Raw genomic sequence first — 27,531 nt, 5'->3', positions numbered from 1 at the left:
TCAAAAGTTTATGAAAAACAAACCATGATGAAAGCATTCACTTGAATGGAAAGATTCCACAGTGTTTTATGTTCCCTGCATGTTCGGTACTTAGCATCTCAAAGTATGCAGTTGTTCCTCATCTCAGAAGCCAGAACAAATTCCTAACCGGGCTGATGCTCTTGACTTGACTCATTAAGATTTCATAAAGCTCATAAGCTTTTACAACATTTTCTTAATAATCTCTAATTTCCCCCCATCAAGCAACAGAATAAAACTCATTTCAAGCTGCACTTGACCCTGCAACCAGGATCTTGGAATCTTTACTACTTTTTTAAATTGTTCAGACATAAGATCATGCAATCTGAGTCAAAGCCAAAGTCCTTTCAATGCTCCTAAACCTCTCAGTCTGAATCTCCTGCCACCTTCTTCACGGACCAGCCTCCTGCTGTTCTGGAACATATCAAGCTTGCACCAGCTGTAGGGCCTTCTCTGCACAGAACAAGATACTATTCTAACCCAGACATCTCCCCAACCCCAAGGCTAAAGCCCTTACCACTGACTTCAAGGTTTTGTTCAAATGCCACCTAATCAATGAAGCCCACCTGCTCTATTTAGAACGGCAACCAGCTCTCCCAGCCCACCTACACTCCTGAACTCTTTTACCTGATTGGAACAAACGAAATATGGATTTTCAAGTGAGAGGCGAACACGGAAAGACAGGGAGTTGTGGATTTAGAAAGTCTATCAGAAAGGAGACTATGACAGAGCAGTCAGAAGCAGGGGAGAGGGGTGGCACAGAGGGAGGAGCCAAAGGAAGCTTCCCGGGCCTGGTCAGCACAGGGCAGCGTGGGCCATGCCACAGAAGACAAGGACATTGCTCAGTCCTCAGTACAATCTATCATCTTGCTTTTACTAATTTTATTTTTTTAAAGATTTTATTTATTTGCCAGAGAGAGGGCACAGGAGAGAGAGAGAGAGCACGAGAGTACAAGCAAGGGAAAGTGGCAGGCAGAGGGAGAAGCAGGCTCCCCGCTGAACAGGGAGCCCGATGAGGGACTCGATCCCAGGCCCCTGGGATCACGACCTGAGCCGAGGGCAGACGCTTAACCAACTGAGCCACCCAGAAGTCCCACTAATGTTAATTTAGTATTTCATACAGATTCTCATTTTTCTACTCCTTGTATTTCAGATTCTGTATAAGTAGGATACTAATGACTCTAGCAGATTAAGGCTTGCTTGCAAACAATATTTTTTTTCAAAATTTTTAAAATTTATTTTTTAAGCTTGCAAACTATTTTAAAATCAAGCTCCTAGGTTTACAAAGCCCTTTTGCATCTATTTTCTCATTTAATCATCTTGCATGTTAAAGAGGTATCAACCGCCTGAAAAGGTCTACAAACAAACGATGCAGGGGTCCTAAGTAAACATGTGGGACACAGCATCCCTTATTCCAGCACCCCCCACGGAGAGGCCGAGGACACAGTGTGGTGAGTAAAAAGGCAGCGACCCGCAGCTGTCCTCTTGCTCAGATTCTATTTCCCAGGGCACTTCCCTTTACAAGAGGCCAGAGTAATTAAATAAACCCTTAAATCAGGTTAATTTAATTAGTGATTTTCCACAAATGAACAGAAACTCTAAACCTGCAGGGGTATTTAAAGTCGCAGCTTAACTATCACAGTAAAGGAGAGAGATACCCCGCGCCCACTCTCTCCCCACCTCAGCACCTGAAGTGACTGCTGCTAATCCTGGATCAAGCCCAAGATCCAGCCTAAAATCCTCACACAGTTCTTAGCCGCCAACGAGCCTGGTGACCACTTTGTGCCTCCCCCGCTCCCATCTCACCACTGACCTGAGAACAAGCCCACATGCTACTCCTACAGCTCAGCGCTCAGGCTTCTCTACAGCTGTGCTGCACCTGGGCTGTTACTCCATGTCAAGTACACCATGTCATCCATCACGGGCTTTTGGGGTTGGTGCGCGCTGAGCCCTTCTGACTGCCCAAACCACTCAAAGTAAAGCTAATTTCCCTCCTCCTAAATGCATCTACCTTCAATCATTGTGGTGCAAATTCCTTGTTATGAAAATTGTACTTGAATAACATTTCCTGAGATTCCCAAACAACCACAAACAACTGTGAGATTTGGAAACCCTAAGCATCACATTAGAAGTGGAGTCCTTTGTTCCTTATTGCTTATGGAACAAGCAAGCCTTCAGTACTCTTGCAATGAAGAGAACAAAAGTGCAAGATCATATGGATATTGGCGATCATGCAAGTCCTCTCTGAAATCAGAACTGAAGTGTGAGGCTGTAGGAAGAACAGCTTGTGCAAATGCCCAGGGACAGATATGCAGAGAAGAGTAGTAAGGAAGCTGTGAGAAAGAACAGTAAACAAGAAGCCAGTTAGAGAGGTTGGCAAAAGCCAGATCCGCTGGATAAAAATATGTGAACTGCATTCTGTACGCAACGAGAAGCAGTTTTGTTCTGTTGTTTTGTGGGAAATGACACCTATGGTAAAAAAAAAAAAAAAAAAAAAAAGAAGAAGAAGAAGAAAGAAAAAGACTTCTCTACTGCCCAGTGGAAAACAGATGGTCCAGGTGAGTGACTATGGTAGTTTGGACTAGAGGGTAATCATACATAGTTAAGTGGACATGTGACAAAGGTGATTTTTTTTAATGATACAAAACATGGTAACTTTTTTTCAAAACATGATAATTTTTAACATTATGTACTAGGTCTTCTCTTACAATAGTTCTTGTAATTCTACATGTGACTGCAAAGCATTAACGCAATTCTAGACAAAAGGTTCCAAAGTAGGCGCTTGGCGGGGGGGAGGGGGAGTGTCAAATGCAGACTTGTTTTGTTTTGGCCACAAAGTTTACTTTCTTAAAACTTGAGTTGATTTGGTATCTAAAAATCAGTATTTCCAATTTCTACTGAAAATCACTGTATCTGGCAAACAACCGTTGGCTAGTGGAGACTGGCTAGAGCACAGGCTTTCTGGTTTCTCCCCAGTCCCCACACCTAGCACCCTTGACTCCTTCATACCACCTGCTGGAAAGATATTTCAGTTTTCCACTCTTCCAGTCTGGTACCTTCGCTTAGGGTGCCAGAAGCCCTTATTCACATAAAAGTATCCCAATTTGAGGGGCGCCTGTGTGGCTCAGTCATTAGACGTCTGCCTTCGGCTCAGGTCATGATCCCAGGGTTCTGGGATCAAGCCTGCATGGGGCTCCTTGCTTGGCGGGAAGCCTGCTTCTCGCTCTCCCGCTCCCCCCTGCTTGTGTTCCCTCTCTTGCTGTGTCTCTCCTGTCAAATAAATAAATAAAATCTTAAAAAAAAAAAAAAGGCAGGTTCATCTCATCTCACCTTAACACATTTTTTTCTTTTAAAGATTATTTATTTATTTGAGGGAGAGAAAGCACACAGAGTGAGTGAGAACACGAGTTGGGGGGAGAGGCAGAGGGAGAGGGAGAAGCAGACTCCCCGCTGAGCAGGGAGCCCGGTGCGGGGCCCGACCCCAGGACCCTGAGATCATGACCTGAGCCGAAGGCAGACGCTCAACCGACTGAGCCACCCAGGTGCCCCTCACCTTAACACATTTTTTTTTTTTTTTTAAGATTTTATTTTATTTATGAGAGAGAGAATGAGAGAGAGAGAGCACATGAGAGGGGGGAGGGTCAGAGGGAGAAGCAGACTCCCTGCCGAGCAGGTAGCCCGATGCGGGACTCGATCCCGGGACTCCAGGATCATGACCTGAGCCGGAGGCAGTCGCTCAACCAACTGAGCCACCCAGGTGCCCCCACCTTAACACATTTTTGATCAAGAACTGGTTTTAAGTAGGGGCACCTGGGTGGCTCAGTTGGTTGAGCAACTGCCTTCAGCTCAGGTCATGATCCTGGAGTCCCGGGATCGAGTCCCGCATCGGGCTACCTGCTCGGCAGGGAGTCTGCTTCTCCCTCTGACCCTCCCCCCTCTCATGTGCTCTCTCTCTCTCTCATTCTCTCTCTCTCAAATAAATAAATAAATAAAATCTAAAAAAAAAAAAAGAACTGGTTTTAAGTAGCCTGCCATCACCAGTAATAGGAACCAAAACCTAAGGGTCCAGACACTGAGACAATTCCATCCTGATACAACCAAACCAGAGGGGACAGAAAGGACAACACCTGCATGGTCTCAACAGGCCTGGTCCTAGCACTCAGGCTCCCTCATTTTGCACACCAGGGAGCAACACAAGTACTGTCAGACCGGAAGCTCAGCGAGGGCAGGAACCTGTCCCTCCTCCATCAAAGCCTGTGCCAGGCACTCCAAGATGTGTAAACGGAATCCAATAGGAGCTCCGCATCTGACCATCTCTGATACACTTACAAAAGAAAATTCTCCATCTGACGACTTTTCATCCCACTAGAAAAAGGCATCTGTAATTCAAGGGGTGAAGGAATGTCATTTACAGCAAAGGTGATCTCCAAGGTGCTGGGTGTGTCTACTTTCTCACATCCGAACATAGTTTAACTCTGAAACGTTCTGCGTCTCTGCCTCCTCCACTTCATTCTCCCTCATCTTCAGCCTCACCCCACTCCCACTCCGACCAGGATAAGTAAGATACATCTATCAAAACCCTAACCCATTTTAAGTTTCAGAAATAATTTGTTGAAAAGCTTTGTGAAGTTAGGGAACTAACAAAGTCAACCACAAACCCACCTCGCAAACCCAACCATATAATAATTTTCTGAGCCAAATTTCCTCTTCAGGGCTTTTCCACCGGTGCCAGCATCCACCATCCCCGCGGACCCCACGCCCCAGCTGTAGGCCCTCAGCCGGGGCAAGCCGCTCCACCCCGCCCCCAGCCTCGTCTGCAGAACGGGAACAACAATAACATCAGCGGGTTTTCCTCCCGTGGGGTTGCAGGAGAAATGCACAGCGCATACACTTAGCACCCGGCCTGGCAGCTCCTGTTAGCATCCTCGCCGTCCCCGGGCGGGATGGGCCGGACCGCGCTGGGCGGACAGGCGCTCGGGGAGGGTCGGGGGAGGGGGCCCGGCGGGCGCGGCTCACTCACCTGCAGGCGGACGTTGAGCATCATGGAAGCCACGATGTAGAGGTAGGGGAAGTTGATGCGCAGCCGCCAGGCCAGGTCGAAAAAGATGAGCAGCGTGCGGGTCAGCCCCTTGCAGAAGACCCCATAGGAGCGGGCGGCGGCCGAGCGCGAGAGGCGGACAGCCAGGCCCGACAGAGCCGCCGCCATATAGACCGGCGCCCGCCGCCCGCCCGCCGCGCACCGACCGGCCGCGGACCCGGGCCGCCCGGCGCTCCGAAGCCCGCCCGCCCTCTCGGCGCCGCGTCGCCCCCGGGCCTCCGCCCCGGCCGCTGGGCCGCGCTGGGCGCGCTGAGGGAGCGAGGGAGGCGGCGGCGAGGTCGGGGGCGGGCGGCGGGGAGTGGAGTCCGCGCGTCACACTCGCGGAAGCGCCTCCGCGAGCCGCCGCCTGGTCCAAGCCGGGCCGCGCCGCCTGACGTCACAATGCCCGCGCCGCGCCTGCGCACCTCTGTCCCGCCCCCTACCCCGCCCCTTGTCACCTTCCGCAGGTGAGACGCGCATGCGTGGGCGAGGCGGGGCGGGATGCTCCGGCCGAGCAGCGGATGCGTTATCTCGGTCTGCCCCCTAATGGTAAGCTGGAAAATTAAAACAAACGAGAAGGTGAACCGTGAATTTGAATTAGATTGTACAATGTCAATGTCCTTAATAATGGGGAACTGTACATTTAAAAATTGTTAAAATAGGCAGCTCTTTCTGCCCAGGGGTCCTGTCACCGTGCTTTAATAAAATTACCTTTTTGCACCTAAATCAATCAATCAAAATAAAAACTTAAAATAGCAAGTTTTATGTTATGTATATCTAACCACAATTACGAAAAGCAAACAAAGGGAGGCTTCCTGGGGCGGAGGGGCAGAACATGCTCCCCATGTAGATGGTTTCAGGACCCCAGCCATTGTTCTTCAGTGTTGACTTATATAAAATTTAATCTTTAATAATTGGTATTAATTGACTTGCTAATGAAATAAGCAAAAATATTGAAACTTCCAAAACTTCTAGTATTCTGTGTTTCGGGTTTTTTATCTTTTTGACAATGAGTTTTTACATTCCTACTTCAGCATATAGGTTTCTATCAAAGATTTGCATGGTGTGAAGGTAGATATGTTATTTCTAATCTCAGACAAAGCATTTCATGTCATCACTTCTGCCCACCAGTGAAAGTCTGGGAATTTGGTACAGGTGAGGGAAAAAGAGTTTCATTGACGAAATTAAAAGCAAATCTTAAGTCCTTTAAGAAAGCAACAGTGTGGGGGCACCTGGGTGGCTCAGTCGTTAAGCGTCTGCCTTCTGCTCAGGTCATGGTCCCAGGGTCCTAGGATCGAGCCCCACATCGGGCTCCCTGCTCCACGGGAAGCCTGCTTCTCCCTCTCCCACTCCCCCTGCTTGTGTTCCCTCTCTCGCTGTGTCTCTCTCTGTCAAATAAATAAATAAAATCTTTTACAAAAAAAGAAAGCAACAGTGTGAAAATAGATTTAAATGTAAAAATTCTTTGCCCTAAAATGGGTTTGCAGTAATAATCATTATTGCATTAAATTACTTTTAGAAGTCATTTAAGGGGCACCTCGTGGTGCAGTCGGTTGGGCATCTGACTTGGTTTCCCTTCGGTCCTGGTCTCCGGTTGTGATCTCTGGGTTGTGAGATCCAGTCCTGCGTACTCCCCACTGAGTGCCAAGTCGGCTGGGGTTTCTCTCCCTCTCCCTCTGCCCCTCCCACTCGTGCTCTCTCTCTAAAATAAATAAATAGATCTTTAAAAAAAAAAGTCATTTAGGAGCACCTGGGTGGCTCAGTCGGCTAAGCGTCTGCCTTCTGCTCAGGTCATGGTCCCCGGGTCCTGGGATAGAGTCCCATGTTGGGCTCCTTGCTTAGCGGGGAGGCTGCTTCTCCCTCTGACTGCTGCTCTCCCTGCTTGTGCTCGCTCTCTCTCTCTCTGACAAATAGAGAATATCTTTATTAAAAATAAAATCTTTATTTAAAAAATTAAAAATAAATAAAATCTACCCTGAAATTCACACTCAAAATCATTTAAAATTTTTTTTTCATTTTACTCATCTATAATCCAAAGATTATAAATCACAGAGGACACTTCCAGTATTGTCATTATGACTATTATTTAGCATTATCATTTTTCTTTGAATATCTACTGTGTAAGAAATTGTACTTTTTGGCGGGGGCTTGGGGGGAATGCTTGGTCGGCTCAGTTGGTGGAGCATGGGACTCTTGATTTCAGGGTTGTGAGTTCAAGCCCCACCTTGGATGTGGAGATTACTTAAAAAATTTTTTTAAATCTTGAAAAAAAAAAGGAAGAATTGTACTTTTTGACGCTCATAATACTGTATTTACTATCCATTGTGTTTCAGGCCAAGACCATTTTAAATAGTTATTTCAGGGTTTTTAGCTTTTGGCTCGTCTTGTTATTAAAATAATATTTTTCAAAGTATGTGCACTAATCTTTAGTTCCCCTTATTTTTGCAGCATTAGACTTTGCCACATTTATTGCTGCCATAAAAAGCTCACTTCCCTTTTTTTGTAAGCTATTTTTTTCTCTCAGCGCTAAGTGGATGCTATCTTTGAGGATGCAGAACACATGCTCCTGAATTATCATCGTCATTCAAGCTATCCTTCCCAAAAAGCAAAATGAACACTTCTTTAAACAGTATTTAGAAAAATAATTTAAAGATTTTTAAAGGCTAGAGTCTTCAGTGGAAAATTTGCCAAAGACACAAAATCAGTCTGACAATGTGTGAACAGGTTTCAAGATCAGCTGAATTTGTTCTTAGGCCTGTAAAGATTTTCACTGGTGGAGATTTGGCAGTGCTGTTTATTAGAAGTATGTTGAAAGACCAGATGGGCTGCAGGGATGTGAGATACATATATATATATCCTCCCTGGTTACTCATTTCTTTTTCTCTAAATGCCGTTGAGGCAATAAGGCATTTTTAACAAGCCATTCAGTTGCCATAAACAATGGCAAACAACATCACCACAAAACTACACTGAGCAAGGTAAAAAGCCTTCTGTAATTAGATATAATGGGAGGTCAAAGAGAACACGAAAGAACGCTAACGAGATTTGAGGTTTAATATATATGAAGGTTAACTAGTTCCGAGTTGTAGAGCAGGCTGGTAAATTAGTCTAGCCTCCTGACTTAACATTTAACTCAACCCCAATTTTCTGGCATCTCTGGGAAGACGTTCTGCTAATTATAATTTGAGAACCAGGCAAAATTAATTATAAGTCAGTGTGGATAGTATTTTTATAGAGGTACGTAAGGGTTATAGGAGAAGGTAGAAGAAAAGACGCCAAGGCAAATAGGAAAATGACTTTATGAAGGCTTGATCAAGAGGATCCAGGTGATTTGCCTACAGTCTTCCCTCCTGCAGTTAGAGCAGCAACTCAGGTGAAACAAATAGTCGTCTTTTTTTCTTTCCAGCTTCCCCTGATAAGAAAAGCATAGGGAAGCAGGGTTCCACATTCAGCGTCTTCTTTTAGCCCCGTGACCTGCTTCTGTAAAATAAGGATAAAGACACCCATCCTACAGGGTATTTGTGAGAAATAAATGAGAGCAAGTATGCCCAGCATCTGGCACTGTCCTAGGCAGATAGAGGGCACCCAGAAAGTCATAGTTATTTCCATGCTCAGGGCCCTTGAGTCCTTAGAATACAAGTTTAGTGACTCCATTAATAATCATTTTAATTAGAGGGGCGCCTGGGTGGCTCAGCCGTTAAGAGTCTGCCTTTGGCTCAGGTCATGATCCCAGGGTCCTAGGATCGAGCCCCACATCGGGCTCCCTGCTCAGCGGGAAGCCTGCTTCTCCCTCTCCCACTCCCCCTGCTTCTGTTCCTGCTCTCGCTAACTCTCTCTCTCTCAAATAAATAAAATCTTTTTAAAAAAAATCATTTTAATTAGAGTCACCTGGCTGGTTCAGTTGGTAGAGCAACTCTCAACCTCGGGTCGTGAGTTCAAGCCCACGTTGGGGGTAGAGCTTCCTTAAAAAGAAAAAAGAGATTCCAATTTTGAGGCTCTCGATGTAATAAAAAGTAAAGAAATGAAAAAATATAAGGTTACCAACAATATACATATATAGTTACCAAAAAAAGCATTATAATTAATAATATTTAACTATGGATCACAAGAAACCTGAAGAATGAGACACCTTGATTATGTTGCTGGAAGAGAGGATGGACACAAATGATCCAAAATGTTGGTCAGAAATAATTTATATTCCTTTGCTCATTTCCATGGAAACTTGGAAGGGTGGGGTGGATTTAAACATGAGAGTTTAGTTGCCATTGTAAGATAATTCAAGTTTCCAGTCTCTCACTGAAGGGCCCTTTCCAGGCACTCACATTATTTCAGCAGGTTAAGGTCAATGTGAATCAGTGACACAGGGCTAGTATGGAGTCATTCTTAAGTGAAGAAAAATAAGGACAAAAGTATGCACAGATATGTGTGTGCATGCATACATACATATTTATATATAAAAATATACACACATGTGACTATTTGCATACATATACATATATGGGTGTATATACATATTTATACATATATACACATATGTCGGGATGTTTTGTTTATTCTTTAAATAAAAGGATAAACCATACATTTGTTTTAAAGTACTTTTAAAAATCGGGGTGTCTGGGTGGCTCAGTCGGTTAAGTGGCTGACTCTTGACTTTGGCTCAGGTCATGAACTCAGGGTCGTGAGATCAAGCCCCACGTTGAGCTCAGCACGGAGTCTGCTTGAGATTCTCTCTCTCTCTCTCTCTCTCCCTCTACCCTACCCCCTGCTCATGCTCTCTGTCTCTCTCTCAATAAATAAAATTCTTTTTTTTTAATATTTTATTTATTTATTTGACAGAGAGAGACACAGCAAGAGAGGGAACACAAGCAGGGGGAGTGGGAGAGGGAGAAGCAGGCTTCCTGCTGAGCAGGGAGCCCGATGCGGGGCTCGATCCATTGATATTGTTATTCTGAACTGCTTTGTGTTTCCAGAGTGGCTAAAATTAACAACTCAGGAAACAACAGATGTTGGCGAGGATGCAGAGAAAGGGGAACCTTCTTACACTGTTGGTGGGAATGCAAGCTGGTGCAGCCACTCTGGAAAATAGTATGGAGTTCCCTCAAAAAGTTAAAAGACCTACCCTCTGACCCAGCAATTACACTACTAGGTTTTTATCCAAAGGATACAGACAGTGATTTGAAGGGGCACATGTACCCCAATGTTTATAGCAGCAATATCCACAATAGCCAAACTATGGAAAGAGTCCAGATGTCCATCAACAGATGAATGGCTAAAAAAGATGTGGTATATATATATACAATGGAATATCACTCAGCCATCAAAAAGAATGAAATCTTGCCATTTGCAATGACATGGATGGAACTAGAGGGTATTATGCTAAGCAAATAAGTCAGTCAGAGGAAGACATACCATATGATTTCACTCAGATGTGCAATTTAAGAAACAAAACATGAACATAGGGGAAGGGAAGGAAAAATAAAATAAGACAAAATCAGAGAGGGAGGCAAACCATAAGAGACTCTTAACTCTAGGAAACAAACTGAGGGTTGCTGGAGGGGAGGTGGGGGGGAAGGGATAATTGGGTGGTGGGCATCAAGAAGATATAATGAGTACTGGGTGTTATATGCAACTGATGAATCACTAAATTCTACCTCTGAAACTAATTTAAAAAAAATCAATATGAAACTGCTCTGTGTTTGTATCGTAATGAGTAGTTATGTTAGTGTTAACTGAGAACAAGGATTTTTTGCATGGGAGAAAGGAGTTGCCCCTATAAGTTTGATGAGTTTAAATAAAAAAACTATAGTCCTGAATTTGAATTGGAGGTATGGCATTAACTCAGATGTCTTTATCTTAAAAATATGAGCATGGGGTGTCTGGGTGGCACAGTTGTTTGAGTGTCCAACTCTTGGTTTTGGCTGAAGTCATGATCTCAGGGTCTTGAGATGGAGCCCCATAGCGGGCTCTCTCTCCCTCTCCTTCTGCCCCTCTCCCACCTCTCTCTATATATATAATGAAAAAATAAATCATTTTTTTAAAGATTTTATTATTTATTTGACAGAGAGAGAGAAACAGCCAGAGAGGGAACACAAGCAGGGGGAGTGGGAGAGGGAGAAGCAGGCTTCCCGCTGAGCAGAGAGCCCGATGCGGGGCTCAATCCCAGGACCCCGAGATCATGACCTCGATCATGACCTGAGCCAAAGGCAGATGCTTACCCGACTGAGTCACCCAGGAGCCCCCAAAAATAAATCTTTTAAAAAATATGAGTGTGTATGTGTTTCCTAGCTCTACTTATTGCACTTCAGGGTCAGTACTTAAGGGTATGTTTCTCTTTATAGATGGGTTCAGCTAATACATGAAACAGGGATCCTAGAATCAGAGTCTCACCATTTTATAGCCCTTAATAATAATAAATCTAAACACTAACCATTGATGAGTGTTAACGACACAAAAAGAAACCATCAGACATGTGATTCCCGAGGAAATACGTTGAAAAAAATTTGAATCTGAATCTATCAAGCCTTGAGATCTAATTACCAGAGGAACATATTAAATGTCTACAGTGATGCAGCCAACAAAATCAAGATTGTGACATTTTAAAAAATGATACTAAAAATGAATTAAAGGAAACCTTTCCAATCTCAAAAAGACTTGAGAGATTTATCTACCAAAATCCAGTGTATGGTCTTTATTCAAAAAGTCAACTGTAAAAAAAGGGAGAGGGAGGGTGTTGGGAAAATTTGATAATCTCAAGGAATCATCATTTTTTAAGGTTGACAGTGGAATTATGGTTAAGTTTATAAGAAGTTTATCTTTTAGAAATACATAGTGAAATATTTACAGATGTCACATGTAATGTACGGAATTTGCTTCCAAATAATGAGGGTGGGGGAGCGTGGTTGTAGATGACCCAAAATGACTCAAAAATTGATCATTGCTAAATCAGATGCTGTATATATGGAGATGCGCTCTACTATTCTGTCTGCTTTTGCATACATTTGAAATTTTCCATTAAAGGAAGCTTAAAATTATTTTTGAGATAATCAGAAATTTGGCCGTGAATTAGGTATTTCCAATATTAAAGAATTATTGTGGTAGGTATGCTAAATGCCTTTATAGGTATTTTATTAAGTCTTTCTCTTAGAGATGCAACTTGAAGTAATTATGAACAAAATCTTTTTTTTTTAAAGATTTTATTTATTTATTTGAGAGAGAGAATGAGAGAGAGAGAGCACATGAGAGGGGGAGGGTCAGAGGGAGAAGCAGACTCCCTGCTGAGCAGGGAGCCCGATGCGGGACTCAATCCCTGGACTCCAGGATCATGACCTGAGCCGAAGGCAATCGCTTAACCAACTGAGCCACCCAGGCGCCCAATTAGGAGCAAAATCTTATGATGAAGGGAATTCGCTTTCAAGTACTGCAGTGTGGGTATTCCTCCTGAGTGGCTCAGTTGGTTAAGCGTCTGCCTTTGGCTCAGGTCATGATGCCAGGGTCCTGGGATCGAGCCCTGCATCGGGCTCCCTGCTCAGCGGGAATCCTGCTTCTCCCTCTTCCTCTGCTATTCCCCCTGTTTGTGGTCTCTGGCTCTCTCTATCTCTCTGTCAAATAAATAAATAAAATCTTAAAAAAAAAAGTTAAAAATAAAACCTAAGGACAATAAATATGCTTCTGTTAAGCTGCAAAATATCAGAAGTTTTCAAGTAGCTTTCATTGTTACCAATATCAATTAATGTTATTAATGTTCATGACACATAGCAGATGGACACGAAATATTTTTTGAGTGAATGATCACTCCAAGGATGCATCAGAATCAAATGTGGGACATTCAAAAAGTCATGGGTCATCTAGGTAAACCCAGATTATTCTTCTTGATGCTAATTGTTGTGAAATAAATCGCAAAATGTATTCAGTGTCTGTGAAATGTGTATATGGTGTAACAAAAAGCTAAGCGTAATGTAAATTGCAAATTACTTTGTAGGAATCGATATGATGGTTCTCTATAGTCTCATTTCAAATTTTTATTTTTGACCAAAGTGAGTGTCCCTGTGATGCCTTTTTTATGAATGCTGCTTGAAGACAAAAGAAGTGAACACGGGATAGCCTCTTAGTGTTTCTCTCTGCGTGCTGACTTAGTATTCTCCCACCGTAGCCCTGGGGGTGTGCGTCTGCGGGTCTCCCCCAGATCCGCCGGATAATGTGGAAGTGGCTGCCGTCATTCCCTGTGACCCTGCTCACTGTCTCTTGTTTGAAGCCTTGAAGTTTGGGAGTGATTTACTACCTAGCAATAGATAACAGATACATTAAGGACCAAGGTTTGAAAAGATGCCAGAATCCCTCCATGGGCTGGATTAAAAGGGCTCAGATCTTTCAGTAACGAAGTTTTGTGCAAAGACCTTAATTTTGGGGCGCCTGGGTGGCTCAGTCGTTAAGTCGTTAAGCAGACTTCGGCTCAGGGCATGATCCCAGGGTCCTGGAATCGAGCCCCGCATTGGGCTCCCTGCTCTGCAGGAAGGCTGCTTCTCCCTCTCCCACTCCCCCTGCTTGTGTTCCCTCTCTCGCTGTGTCTCTCTCTGTCAAATAAATAAAATAAAATCTTAAAAAAAAAAAAAAAGACTCTAACTTTTATGCTAGCCAAAGGCAAGGGGACGTTGGAAAGGGTAGCGAAAGGGAAAGTGATAAATGTCAACCACAGGCTTGTGCGTGTGGAAATGGGGGCTGAGGATGGTGTCTGTCTTCCTGCCTGTCCTTGCTCTTGCTGTATCGTATTAATGTTATTTTAAACCTTTGCCATCTCTTTCCTCCTTCTGTTCCTCATTATTCCATGTAAGATGAGTTGGTGCTGGTTCTACTTCTGTTTGATCCACAGGTTGCTGAACTCAAGATGGGACTGAAGGCAGAGGGCTCTCCCCAGAGGGAGCCTTTGCGGTACCTGGACCTGATTCTGCGTTTCTCTCCCCAAGACGGGTGAGTGTGTTCTTGGTTGAGTATAAGATTGTAATGGTTACATCACGGTGGGTGGGAGCATCTGAAAATACTTCACGTGTGGAAAGACATCTGCGTGTGAGTGCCAGGCAGCCGGATGGCACCTGGTGGATGCGGCAGGACCTGACCATTGTCCTCTAGGACCCACTCTTCTCTTCCTTCGGGGAAACCGACTTTTTAGCAGGGCCTGTAGCTCCCAGCCTGCGCTGCAGCCTGGTGTGGTCACGTGAGTAAGTTCTGGGATGGGGCGTAAGAAGGAGGAAGCCTAATCGGAGGGGGAGAAGAACCATGAGAGACGATGGACTCTGAAAAACAAACTGAGGTTCTAGAGGGGAGGGGGTGGGAGGATGGGTTAGCCTGGTGATGGGTATTGAGGAGGGCACGTTCTGCATGGAGCACTGGGTGTTATGCACAAACAATGAATCATGGAACACTATATCTAAAACTAATGATGTAATGTATGGGGATTAACATAACAATAAAAAAAAAGGAGGAAGCCTGCCAGGATCGTCCTGAAGAGACCCTGTGCGCGCACTGCACTCCGTTTCCTCCATGCTTCTCCATCCTGTGCTTGGAATGTAACGTGCTGGCGAGGGCTCCTTCTGGGTACGTGAAGAAGGGAGCTGGACCCTGAGGCTTCACAGATAAGAGGAACATACCAGCCTGAATTACTCACCTCCGGAGTTTTGCATTACCGGTGAAATAAACTTGGATCTCCTTGTTGTCGCTTTAGGTCTCTGTCATTCGCCCTGAAACGAATCCTAATGAATACAGTGGATATATTTTCATTTTCGCTGACCTCCCACAACTTCTTGTTCTTTTAGGAAGACTTCCTCTACCCCATTTCTTGTGGTCGCGGTGGGCTGTGAGTCACTGGGTGGACTCCCTTTTCCCCAACAAGCCACTCCCCGCCTCCAGGCATGGAAGCCTGAGTGGAGAGATGCCTGCAAACAGGTGAGTCTGTTATTGTGACGTCAGTGCCCCAGAAAGAAGATCCTAGAGGGCCCTGGAGTGGCCCTGGATCCTGTCCTTTCTGAGCCCCAGTGAATCAACTTTTCCTTAGATTCTGTGACCTCGCCAGTGTTTTCCCCATGAACATTTTTGTTTTTTCTCAGTCCAGAGTAGCTTTCTGTTGCCTTCAACCCAAGAACCATAGCGGATGAGGTCTCCCCACCTTTCCTTTGCCTTCCCACTTTTTCACCTTTGGTCATGCCAGTATCCCCACCCTGATACCTCTTAGTCACCATTGTCCCCTTACAAGTCGTCCCATCACTTAGTTGCTTAAAACAACAACAATCATTTTATTATCATCTCTCACCATCATGGGGGTTGAGTGGGCTCCACTACATGGTTCTCATTTGGGGTCTGTCATGTGCTTGCGGTCAGGCAGATAGAGCTACTGTCTTAAAGGCTTCCTGCATTTTCCAACATAGCCATTCCCTGATGCTAACTGGGTGTACAACAACTCAACTCTGACACTAACTACCTGGAGTTAGCATCAGACTGCACAGGTTTAAGGCCTCAGTCCCACAACATAGCCCCTTCTTCAGATGCCAGCCCCAAGCCCTGGGGGCTGTTCCTAATTCTGACAGCCTATACATTCGGGGTTCAGGTTAGACCCCTGTTCAGGTTGATAGTTCACTAAAATGACTCACAGAACTCATGAAACCATTATACTTATGGTTACCAGTTTATTATAAAGGATACAAATGAACAACCAGATGAAGAGCCCAATAGGATACAATGGGGTACTATTCAGCCTTAACAAAAAAAGAGAAAGAGGGGCACCTGGGTGGCTCAGTCGGTTAAGCATCTGCCTTCAGCTCAGGTCATGATCTCAGGGTCCCGGGATCAAGCCCCATGTCCAGCTCTCTGCTCAGCAGGGAGCCTGCTTCTCCCTCACACTCCCCCTATGCTCTCTCTCAAATAAATAAATAAATAAATAAAATCTTAAAAAAATAATAATAGGGGCGCCTGGGTGGCTCAGATGGTTAAGCGTCTGCCTTCAGCTCAGGTCATGATCCCAGGGTCCTGGGATCGAGTCCCTCATCGGGCTCCCTGCTAGGCGGGGAGCCTGCTTCTCCCTCTGCCTCTGCCTCTCTCTCTCTCTCTCTGACTTTCATGAATAAATAAATAAAACATTTAAAAAAATTAAATTTAATTTAAAAAAATAATAAAATAAATTACTTAAAAATAAAAATAACTGATTTAGCTACTGGGAGACTTTTAAGTATCCTTACAACAACCTGAGTATGGGAATCTACTTTTTGAATAGTAAATTTTACAGAGTCCAAACACAGATCAAATATTTCTTTTTTTTTTAAGATTTTATTTATTCATTTGACATATATATAGAGAGAGAGATAGTGAGAAAGAGAGCACAAGCAGGGGGAGCGACAGGCAGAGGGAGAGGGAGAAGCAGACTCTCCGCTGAGCAAGGAGCCACGCAGGGCTCAATCCCAGAACTCGATCCCAGGACCCTGGGATCATGACCTGAGCTGAAGGCAGACGCTTAACCGACTGAGCCACCCAGACACACCCAGATACTTCTGATGAACTCTTAGCATCTGAATCTAAATGTGACATAAATGTAAAATACACCAGATTTCAAAGACGAGTACCAAAAAAAGAATGTAAAATACTCAATAATTTTTTGTATTAATCACGTGTTGAAATAATTTTTAATCCTATCCAGTCAAATAAAGCATGTAATTAAAATTAATTGCACATTCCAAACTCATCAAGTTGTATACATTAAATATGTAGCTTTTCATATGTCAATCATACCTCCATAAAATGGTTTTAAAAAATCAATTGCATTTGTTTCCTTTTGCTTTTTTTTTTTTACAAGAGAACAAATCTACACCTTTATTTATTTACTTTTCAGTAAGTTTAAATCCTTGAGGGGCCCAGCATCGCACTGCTTCTGTGGCCGATGGCTTTAGCAGGAAGGTTGCTTTGGAATTTGGCACAAACCATGTCACTGACACCATGAGCATGAGTTACTTTTCCCCAGATTATTCTGGTTTTATTCGGCTTGCCACCAGGAGTCACTGTGCTGTTCTTTGCTTTGTACACATAAGCACAGGTCTTGCCTGGATAGAATTCAGTTTCATCTGTAGCATAAACACCTTCAATTTTAAGAAGAGCTGCGTGTTCCCTGGGGTTCCACAGACCCCACTTATAGCCAGCAAAAATGGCCTTGGACGACAGCCTTCCAGCCGCATTTGTTTTAGGAGTCCTCTTCCAGCAGGCCTCCACAAGATCCAAGGCAGTGGAAAAAGAAAGGCCTCCTTCTGCTCTTTTTAATGTTGCTTCTAGAATATTCTTTTTCTTTTTTTTTTAAGATTTTATTTATTTATCTGTGAGAGAGAGAGAGAGAGAGAAAGAGAGCACAAACAGAGGGGAGGAGGAGAGGGAGAAACAGACTCTCCACTGAGCAAGGGGCCCGACGTGGGACTTGATCCCGGGACCCTGGCATCATGACCGGAGCCGAAGGCAGACGCTTAACCGACTGAACCACCCAGGTGCCCCCCGCTCTAGAACATTCTTATGTGGTTTGCATTGGATTTCTGTTGGACATTTCTAGGCAGATCAGCTAGTGTGACACATCAGTCCTCGGAACCTTAACAGACAAAGGAACAAGTACCAACGGTCTTGGACTCTAGAGGGCTATGAGATAATGTTAACATCTTTCCCATCCAAATTCTGGACAGAATGGTCACCTTCAGGGACCAAATGGATGAATCTGCACAAAGTATGAGGCCCTGACAAACATCCTGCCCCTGGGTCAGAGGCACAAGCCTGTTGCCATCGGCAGCCCTGGTCACTCTCTGACTGCCCAGGCCCAGACCCTACCGGCCCAGGTGAACCTCTGGAGTTATCTTCATCTCACCTAGGAGAATCCAGAGATAGTATGTAGACCAAAGAAGAGAGGGATGGTATTTTATTTAAAGTTTCAACAGTAACCATGAGAAGAACTGAAATAGTGATATATGGAACAAAGGGGGAATGGTGATATCAGTAAGCCAAATCTTCATTTATCAGAGCAGAAACACGAGAAGTAGTGTTGACAGTTTGTGTGTGTGTGTGTGTTTTAAGTAGGCTCCATGCTCCACATGGGGCTTGCACTCAAGACCCTGAGATCAAGAGTCACATGCTCCACTGACTGAACCAGCCAGGCACACCCTTTTGATAGTTGATCAAGCAAGAAACAGTGATATCAGTGTGTTATTTGAAGATTCAGAGGAAATCACTGCAAGAATATAGACACATATTTTTAAAAAGTGGTTACCCCTAACTGTATATTTAGGTTTAATGCCTTCTTCTTTAATTTGTTATATTTCACAATTTTTCTGAAAGATTTTGCTTTTAAGTCATCTCTACACCCAACGTGGGACTCGAATTTCCAACCCTGAGATCAAGAGTTGCGTGTTCTACCGACTGAGCCAGCCAGATGCCCCAATTTTACAATTTTTTAAAAAGAAAGTGGTTGCCCGGAGTGTCTGGGTGGCACAGTTGGTTAAGCATCTGACTCTTGGTTTTGGCTCAGGTCATGATCTCAGGGTTGTGGGATCGAGCCCCAAGCCAGGCCCCACGCTCAGCATGGAATGCTTAAGACTGTCTCTCCCTCTCCCTCTGCTTCCCCTCTCCCCCATGCTCTCAGAGCTCTGAAATAAAGAAATAAATCTTAAAAAACAAAAAAGTGATTGCCCCTTGGAGGCAGACGTGGGGGTGAGGAGACCCGAGGAGAGGTTGGTCAGGGGACCACGGTCTTTAGTTGTTATTTTAACAATGTGCATGTATGTCTTTATTTACAAAAAATTCCAATAACAAAGTAATGAATTAGTACAGCTTGTTTCTCTTCATGTTTCCAGGCTTTGCTGGACTTGTGGCACACAAAACTGAGAGCACAAGCTTCATCTCATTGTGCGATGAGCAAAAAGGCTTGGTGACTTAGCAGATCCACATGGCCTACTGGTGGCAAAGCTGGGACGTTCCTGGGCTCCTACCCTAGGGTTCCTTCCCTGCGCCACACTCCCGGCATAAGATGGCAGCAAGGCTAACATGATTAAGACAAGCTGTCCATTTTCTTTGGGCCGCTGAGTGCTCATAACTGAAGGAATATGAATCATATTCTGGGCTTTGCTTCTTTTCATCAAGATGGCAAAGTACACACACACCCTTTAGATCTGTTTTATTTCCTTTTTGAAATTTCTTAGAGTGAGTTTGATTTTTATTCCTGTTTTAAGCTGGTAATAGGTGCACATTGTTTGAAGGGAGCAAAAAAAGCTTTAGGGGCCAAGGGCAGGCTGCCCCCAAAATGTGCCATTTTGGCATATTGATTATTTTATTTTACTTTTTAAAGATTTTGTTTATTTATTTGAGAGAGAGAGAGAAAGAGTGGGTGGGGGAGAGACGTGGTGGGGGGGAGAGGGAGAGAGAATCTCAAGCAGACTCTGCTGAGGGCTGAGCCTGACATAGGCTTGATCTCAGGATCCTGAGATCATAACCTGAGCAGAAACCCAGTCAGATGCTTAACCTACTGAGCCACCCAGGCTCCCCAGCATATTGATTATTTATTATTTATTTATTTATTTATTTATTTTTAAGATTTTATTTATTTATTTGAGAGAGAGAGCACGAGCACTGGGGAGAGGCAGAGGGAGAGGGAGAAGCAGGCTCACTGTGGGGCAAAGAGCCTGATGTGGGACTTGATCCCAGGACCCAGGGATCATGACCCTAGCCAAAGTCAGACGTTTAACCAACTGAGCCACCCAGGCACCCTTGATTATTTTTTTAAAAAGCTATTTAAGAAACAGCTGAGGCAAAGACACTCAGATCTTCCTCTGTCACCCTGAAATCATGAAACAAATCTCCCGTATGAAAAATACCCTCTCTGTACTAAGATGTAAGAAGACATCCTCTGTTACCAGAAATAGGGACTTCAAAGCAGAGAGAGCTGTAGAAACAAACCTTGTTACTTTTCTTCTAATCTACTACCTCGGCTTAGAATTCTGCTTAGAATTCCCTATTAATGGGGTTCCTGGGTGGCTCAGTCAGTTGGGCAACTGACTCTTGGTTTCTGCTTGGGTCATGATCTCGGGGTCCTGGGATGGAGCCCCTGGGCCGGCTCCGTGGTCAGCTTGGAGTCTGCTTGTCCCTCTCCCTCCCCCTCTGGTCCTCCCCGCACTCATGCTCTCTCTCTCTCTCAAATAAATAAATAAAATCTTTTTAAAAAATCCCTATTAATTAGAGGCGCCTGGGTGGCTCAGTCGTTAAGCGTCTGCCTTCAGCTCAGGTCATGATCCTAGGGTCCTGGGATCGAGCCCCGCATCGGGCTCCCTGCTCTGCAGGAAGCCTGCTTCTCCCTCTCCTACTCTCCCTGCTTGTGTTCCCTCTCTCGCTGTGTCTCTCTCTGTCAAATAAATAAAATCTTTAAAAAATAAATAAATAAATAAATAAATAAAAATCCCTATTAATTAAAGCTTCCAAACACCCATTTTCATTATCCTGTCACTACCTCGACAATTTATTGTCTGTCTAAAATGTATAAAAACTGCCTGCCCTGGTCATTTCTTTAGGTCTTCATTTCAATATTGGGCCTCTGTGCACGCGTAATAAAATGAGGTGTTTTTTTTCCCTCCTATTTACCCATCTCATGTAAATTTAATTCTTAGTCCAGCTGAAGACCCTAAGGGTAGAGGGAGAATTTTTCCTTCCCTACAGAGCAGGGGAAAGTCTCCCTCACACCACTTTCCCCTGGTATTCAGGCCCCTCCCCAAAGCCAGCACTGTTACCAGGTGCTTGTGTCTCCTTGCAGAGATAGTTTATGCACTGATAAGCATGTATATGTAATAATTTTTCTTATTTGGACAGATTTGTGTTTTTGTCTGCATCATAGGCCACAACTATCAGAAGACTCTTGCCACATTGTTAGTTAAAAGCACCCACACAAAAATGTTCTACATCATTAAACCAGGGAAATGCAAATTAGAGATACCACTAGAAACCCACCAGAATGACTAAAATCTAAAAGACTGATTTTTTAAGATTTTATTTATTTATTTGACAGAGAGAGAGAGAGAGAGAGCACAAGCAGGAGGAGCGGCAGAGGGAGAGGGAGAAGCAGGCTTCCCGCTGAGCAGGGAGCCCGATGCGGGACTCTATCCCAGGACCCTGGGATCACGACCTGAGCCAAAGGCAGACACTTAACTGACTGAGCCACACACGTGCCCTAAAAGACCGATTAGAAATAAAGACTGATAACACCAAGTATTCATGGGGATACAGTGTGATGGGAATGTGAAACGAGACAATGAATTTGGGAAAAAGTCTCAGTTTCTAGTAAATGAAACACACCTTCTCTATGACCTGGCAATTCTACTTCTGGGTCCTTACCCTCAAAAAAGTGAAAATGCATGTCTAAAAAGACTTGGGGTGCCTGGGTTGCTCAATCAGTTAAATGTCTGATTGTTGATCTCAGCTCAGGTCTTGATCTCAGGGTCCTGAGTTTGGGCCCCACATTGGGCTCTGCGCTGGGCGTGGAGGCTACTTAAAACAATAATAATAAATCGGGGCGCCTGGGTGGCTCAGTCGTTAAGGATCTGCCTTCAGCTCAGGTCACGGTCCCAGGGTCCTGGGATCGAGTCCCCCATCGGGCTCCCTGCTCCGCAGGAAGCCTGCTTCTCCCTCTCCCACTCCCCGTTTGTGTTCCCTCTCTCGCTGTGTCTCTCTCTGTCAAATAAATAAATAAAATCTTAAAACCCTAGGTGTCCATCCACAGGAAATCAATAAATATCTATCTTACAATGGATTACCACTCGGTGGTGAAAAGTAACAAGTTTCTGACCTGCACAAAATGAATGAATCCCGAGCATTTTACTGAGGGGAAGAAGTCAGGTACAAAAGAATACAAACAACATGATTCCCCTCCACACACACCTTTTTTTAAGTAGGCTCCAAGCCCAATGTGGGGCTTGAACTCACGTCCCTGAGATTTAGAGTCGCATACTCTTTCCACCGAGCCAGCCAGGTGCCCCAAGACTATATGATTCCTTTTACACAAAGTTCTAGAACAGGCCACAGGAACGTGTGAGAAAGATCTCAACAGTGGTGCCTTTGGGAGTAAGGGTGGAGAGATTTTATATCCTGATGGCGTTTTGCATCATAACTGTATATATTTGTCAAAACTCAGTGAATGGTAAACTTAAGATTTGTACATTTTATTGTCTGCAATTTTTCTTAAGGGAAAAAAAGGATAATTCATTATATGCATGCCGAAGTGTTTAGGGGTGTACTGATTTCTGCAACTTCTTCTGAAATGCAGCCACAAATTTGATGAATAGTTAAATGGATAAATAGATATGTGATTAAGGAAGTATAGGAGAATGCTAATTGTAGCATTTAGATGGATATATGAATGTTCACTGTATATTCCGTTCTACTTTTCTGCGCCAAAATTTTTTATCATAAATTTTTTATCATAAAATGTGGCAGGAAAGCAAAGAGAAAAAGAGAAGTACAGGGGAGAAGTGTAACCATTCCCATTTGTTACATCCTTGCTCTGTTAGCAGAGCTGAACCGCTCAAAAACAGCGCGGGTTTGTCTTTCACTGTCCCTGGCTGTCCACACTGGGGAAAGTAGGGAGAAGTGGGCAGGGAAACAGACAGTGTGTGGTTTATGGCCACAGAGTTTCCCTGCTCCGAAGTGGGCTGGTCATAAAACAGTCACCATCCCCAGGGTGGGGGTGGGGGGCCCCTCTCCCCTCTGCTGTGTTGGATCTCTGGTTTCTGCCTTGCCGCTTCTTTTGGTTTATTTCCTCTTAGCGGAGGAATACATGTTCCAGAAGCTTCCTGGGATATGGTGTGTGGGAGATAAAACTTTTTTGAGAACTGACTTGTCTGAAAATGTTCTCATTTTACCCACCCACTTGATCAATAGTTAGGCTGTGAGTGGAAGTCTTGATGGAAAATCGTCTTCGTTCAGCATCTGGAAGGCATATTGCTCCGTTGCTGCAACTGTTGGGAAATCTGACCCATTCTATTTCCTGTTTCCTTAGGACTTGTGTTTTCTCTTTGGAAACTCATAGAATCTTATCTGTTCCCATTGTTCTCAAGTTTTCGCGGTGATGAACTCAAGGGTGGGTCTATTTTCATTCACTGGGCTGGCACTTTCTGTCTCTAAACTAGAGTCCTTCAGGTCTGGGAAATTTCCCTGAATATTTCGTGGATATTTTCCTCCTTTGCTTTGTCTTTGTTCTTTGTTTTCTATGACAGGATATTATTAGGATGGTTGGACTAGTTCCCGAATGTCCCCGCCGTTTCCTACTTTCTGTCTCTCCATGTCTTTTGGGTCCTCTGAGAGATTTTCTCCACTTGGTGTTACAAACTTTCTGTTGAGTTTTTCCTGCTAGTTTGTTTTTCCGGTTTTATTTATTTCTTTATTTTTTAATTTTGGGTTTTGGGTTTATAAGTCATCTGAATGTTCCTTTTTTTTTTTTTTCTTAAACAGCACTTCCTTCTTATTCATGGGTGAATTGGCTTTTTTTTTTTTAATCTGAAGATATTGATAGCCTTAAAGAAAAGTTTCTTTCTTCCTGTCCTGTTTTTGTTTTCCCAAATTTATTTATTTTGATTTCTAGCTTCCACTCTGGAAGTTTTCCTCAAATATCTTTTTTCTTTTTTTAAATATATCTTATTTATTTATTTGATAGAGAGAGCACACAAGCAGGGGGAGCAGAGAGGGAGAGGGAGAAGCAGGCTCTCCACGGAGCAGGGAGCTCGATCGATGCAGGGCTCAATCCCAGGATCCCTGAATCAGGGCGCAAGCCGGAGGCAGACGCTCAATCAACTGAGCCACCCAGGTGCCCCTCCTCAAATATCTTTTAATCCTCCTGGGCAGGAAGGTTGCTCAGAGAAGAGCCCTCCACTCTCCAACCCCCCAACTCTGAAGTAAACTGCCTGCAGGAGCCATGAAGGAGGGGGTTAGAGATTCAGCCCAGGCTACCAAATCCCTTTCTGTTTTGTTTTCCAGGCCCTGTGCCTGGACTCCCCCTGCCTCACTCCCCACCCCCCCAACCCCATCCAAATACGCTCAGTTTCTACACCCTGCAGAGGAGCCTACAGTCTTTTGTAGGGGAAGAGAAGGTGGCCACCTTGCCTAGTGCAAGATTGGAGGCAGTGGAGACTGTCTGTCCACCTCTGCTTCTCAATTTTCAGGCCATCTCCTCCATCCTACTCTCCCTCCACCCCAGTTCCTAGCACTTTGATGATCCTCTGGTGTAAATCTGATGTCCATCAATTTTCCCACTGCTGGTCTAAGTGACTAAATCAGTTATAACCAGTCTGTCCCCTCATCCCTACTTCTGACATCTCTTTTCTTCTTCACACTGTTCTAGGATTATGTCTTTTTTTTTTTTTTTTAATCTCTTTTCTGAAGTTCTAGTGGGGTTTTGGGTCAAAATTAAATTAGATTCTTGTAATTAATCCATCATGTTAATCTGGGAATGAATAAGATATGTTCATTTGCTTATGTAAGCATCTCCCCAACTAGAAAGTAGGTTTCCTGATGGTAGGGATCTGTTTTGCTCATTTCACAACAGAATAACTGATTGACCTTGAATGAAGGACCTCTGTAGGAGACATGATTGTGTTAACCTTAAAAATGAAATGGCCAGGGGACACCTGGCTGGCTCAGTTGGTAGATTATGTGATTCTTGAGCTCAGGGTTGTGAGTTTGAACCCCACATTGGGTGTGGAGATTACTTAAAAATGAAATTTTTAAAACACACACACTCACAATAAAACTGCCAGTTATTTTACCAGTAAAAATGGATTTATTTGGGAATAGCAGAGAATTGCAATTGAGGACACAAAGGCTACAGCAAACCACAATAAATGAAGGAGAGGAACATTATTTTATGGAGAAGGAGGAGGAAGTTGGAAGGGGTTGTTTTGAATAAAAGTCCATTGGAGAGAAGCAAGAGTTCAGGGTGATGATGGTTTTCCATTGGCTGAGTTGCAGGGGCCGTTGATTTCTTGTAGGAGATGCAATGTACACCTTTCCCTGTTGGGACCCTTAAGGACTGATTCTTTTCTGTTGAGATTCTTCTGTTAGGTGTCTGTAATTGACAATTTTTCCTGTCATTGACATTGAGTGATCGGGCTCCCCCTACCAGCCTCCCCTGCTAGCATCTTGAGGCCACTTTAGTGAGGCTTCCCTTATTAATTTTCATAATTGCATACATACTGGCCACTTGAGAAATAACCATGTAGCACATGCAGAAACACACATGGTCTAATATTTGCTTATTTAGTTTTAATTTTAGCTTTTCTGGCCCATTTGTTGCCATGGAGAACATTATAAATAGACACTCAAGGTCAAACTTGAAGAAGTTTTAAACTGAGTGTTGAACAAACTCAGTTTTTTGTTTTTTTGTTTTTTTTTAAAGATTTTATTTATTTATTTGACAGAGAGAGACAGCGAGAACAGGAACACAAGCAGGGGGAGTGGGAGAGGGAGAAGCAGGCCTCCCGCTGAGCAGGGAGCCCGATGTGGGACTCGATCCCAGGACCCTGGGATCATGACCTGAGCCGAAGGCAGACGCTTAACGACTGAGCCACCCAGGCGCCCCTGAACAAACTCAGTTTTAACTCAGTTTTTATTTATTCGTTTTTTAAAAAATAGGCTTGATGCCCAACGTGGGGTTTGAACTCATGACCTTGAGATCAAGAGTTGAACGCTCTACCGACCGAGCCAGCCAGGTGCCCCCAGCTCAGTTTCGAATCAGTTTATTTTCATATGTGAGTTGTTCCTTTTGTTACTGTATAGTCACGGTCAAACCTCTTGGACAGTGGACTTTCACTTTACCAATCTAGAGAAATGATGATCTGAATGTGGGTTGTGTCGTGTGTTGGCTCAAAAACACATGTCCTATGAGGATAAAGTCCATACTCAAGGCAGCCTATGATTACCTCTCTGGCTCCTAGACCTGGAGCAGCTCAAAGGTGTAGCTCCCGCCGGGTCACATCTGAGGATGGCCCTGAGCCTCTAACCCCCAGGACTTTGTTCTCCCTGTGCAAAACTCTTTTCTTCTCATTCCATCAAGACCCATCAAAAATCCCACCCACTGCCAAGTTTCCATTCTCTTCTTGATAAAAGACTTTTTAAATTAGTGTGAGTAGAGTTCTTGCTCCCTGATTGGCACTGTATTTGTACCCCACTTACAGCATTGAGAACAGTGGGCCTGGTATCCTGGCAACTATGTCCCTATCTGGTTCATTTACTATCAGTCCATTAGGCAACAGCAGTACTCAGATGTTTGTTCCATTGAATTATTGACCTGAGGCCCCACCCTTTTATTTGCTCCTGGTCTAGAAACATGAAGGTAATTATACTGAGTCGTTTAGGTTTGTCATAGAGTCACTGGAAATTTTTTTTTTTAAGATTTTATTTATTTATTTGAGAGAGAGTAGAGCGAGCGAGCCAGAGAGGGAGCACGAGCGGGGGGTGGGCGCAGAGGGAGAAGGAGAGGGAGAAGCAGACTCTTTGCTGAGCAGGGAGCCCAATGTGGGGCCCGATCCCAGGACCCTGGGACCATGACCTGAGCCGAAGGCCGATGCTCAACCGACCCTGCCACTCAGGTGCCCCGATTCACTGGAAATTTTTATCAGCAAAGGGGACACTGTGGCTCTATTACCCTTGAACTTTCAACTCCTCTTCGAGGGAGATCTTTATGAACAGAGCAAAAAGGAGATGTCCTTTGCCCTGGGAACATGTTTATTTTAAAATAACTGCAAGACAAAGATGCTTTAAAAACAAAACAAAACCCGTGTAGAGAACGTCTGATTTCAGAACACTGTTAACAGTACTGAGCAACGGAGCAAATCCCAGGAAAAGGACAACTACAAGATGAAAACGTCACTGGAAATCAGCTCCCCCGGAGGGTCTACTCTCAGAGCTGCTGGGAGTGGGAACTGGTTACTACCTTGCAGGAGGGCAATGCAGCAACAGGTATCAAAGCTTTAAAAGCGCTCACCCCCGGGGCGCCTGGGTGGCTCAGTTCTTAAGCGTCTGCCTTCGGCTCAGGTCATGAACCCAGGGTTCTGGGATCGAGCCCCACATCGGGCTCCCCGCTCAGCAGGAAGCCTGCTTCTCCCTCTCCCCCTGCTTGTGATCCCTCTCTCGCTGTCTTTCTCTCTGTCAAATAAATAAAATCTTTAAAAAAAAAAAAAAAAGCGCTCACCCCTGATGCCCCCGTAACTCCATTTTGGGGCGTGTAGTCTAAAGAAATCAAGCCGTGAAGATTCTGGTACGAACATGCTCAGCCCAGCCTTGTTTCTCAAATAGGGACGACTCAACTGTCCAGGAACACACACCCCGGGAAGGGCCGTGTGCATAATGGGAATGAACAGCAAACGACCATTAAAGACGTCCTAAGGATTCGGCATTTC

This window comes from Phoca vitulina, unplaced genomic scaffold (assembly GCF_004348235.1).
Source record: "Phoca vitulina isolate PV1807 unplaced genomic scaffold, GSC_HSeal_1.0 scaffold79, whole genome shotgun sequence".
NCBI classification, from domain to species: domain Eukaryota; kingdom Metazoa; phylum Chordata; class Mammalia; order Carnivora; family Phocidae; genus Phoca; species Phoca vitulina.
The sequence above is the reverse complement of the archived record's forward strand: the minus strand, read 5'-3'. Positions refer to the sequence as shown.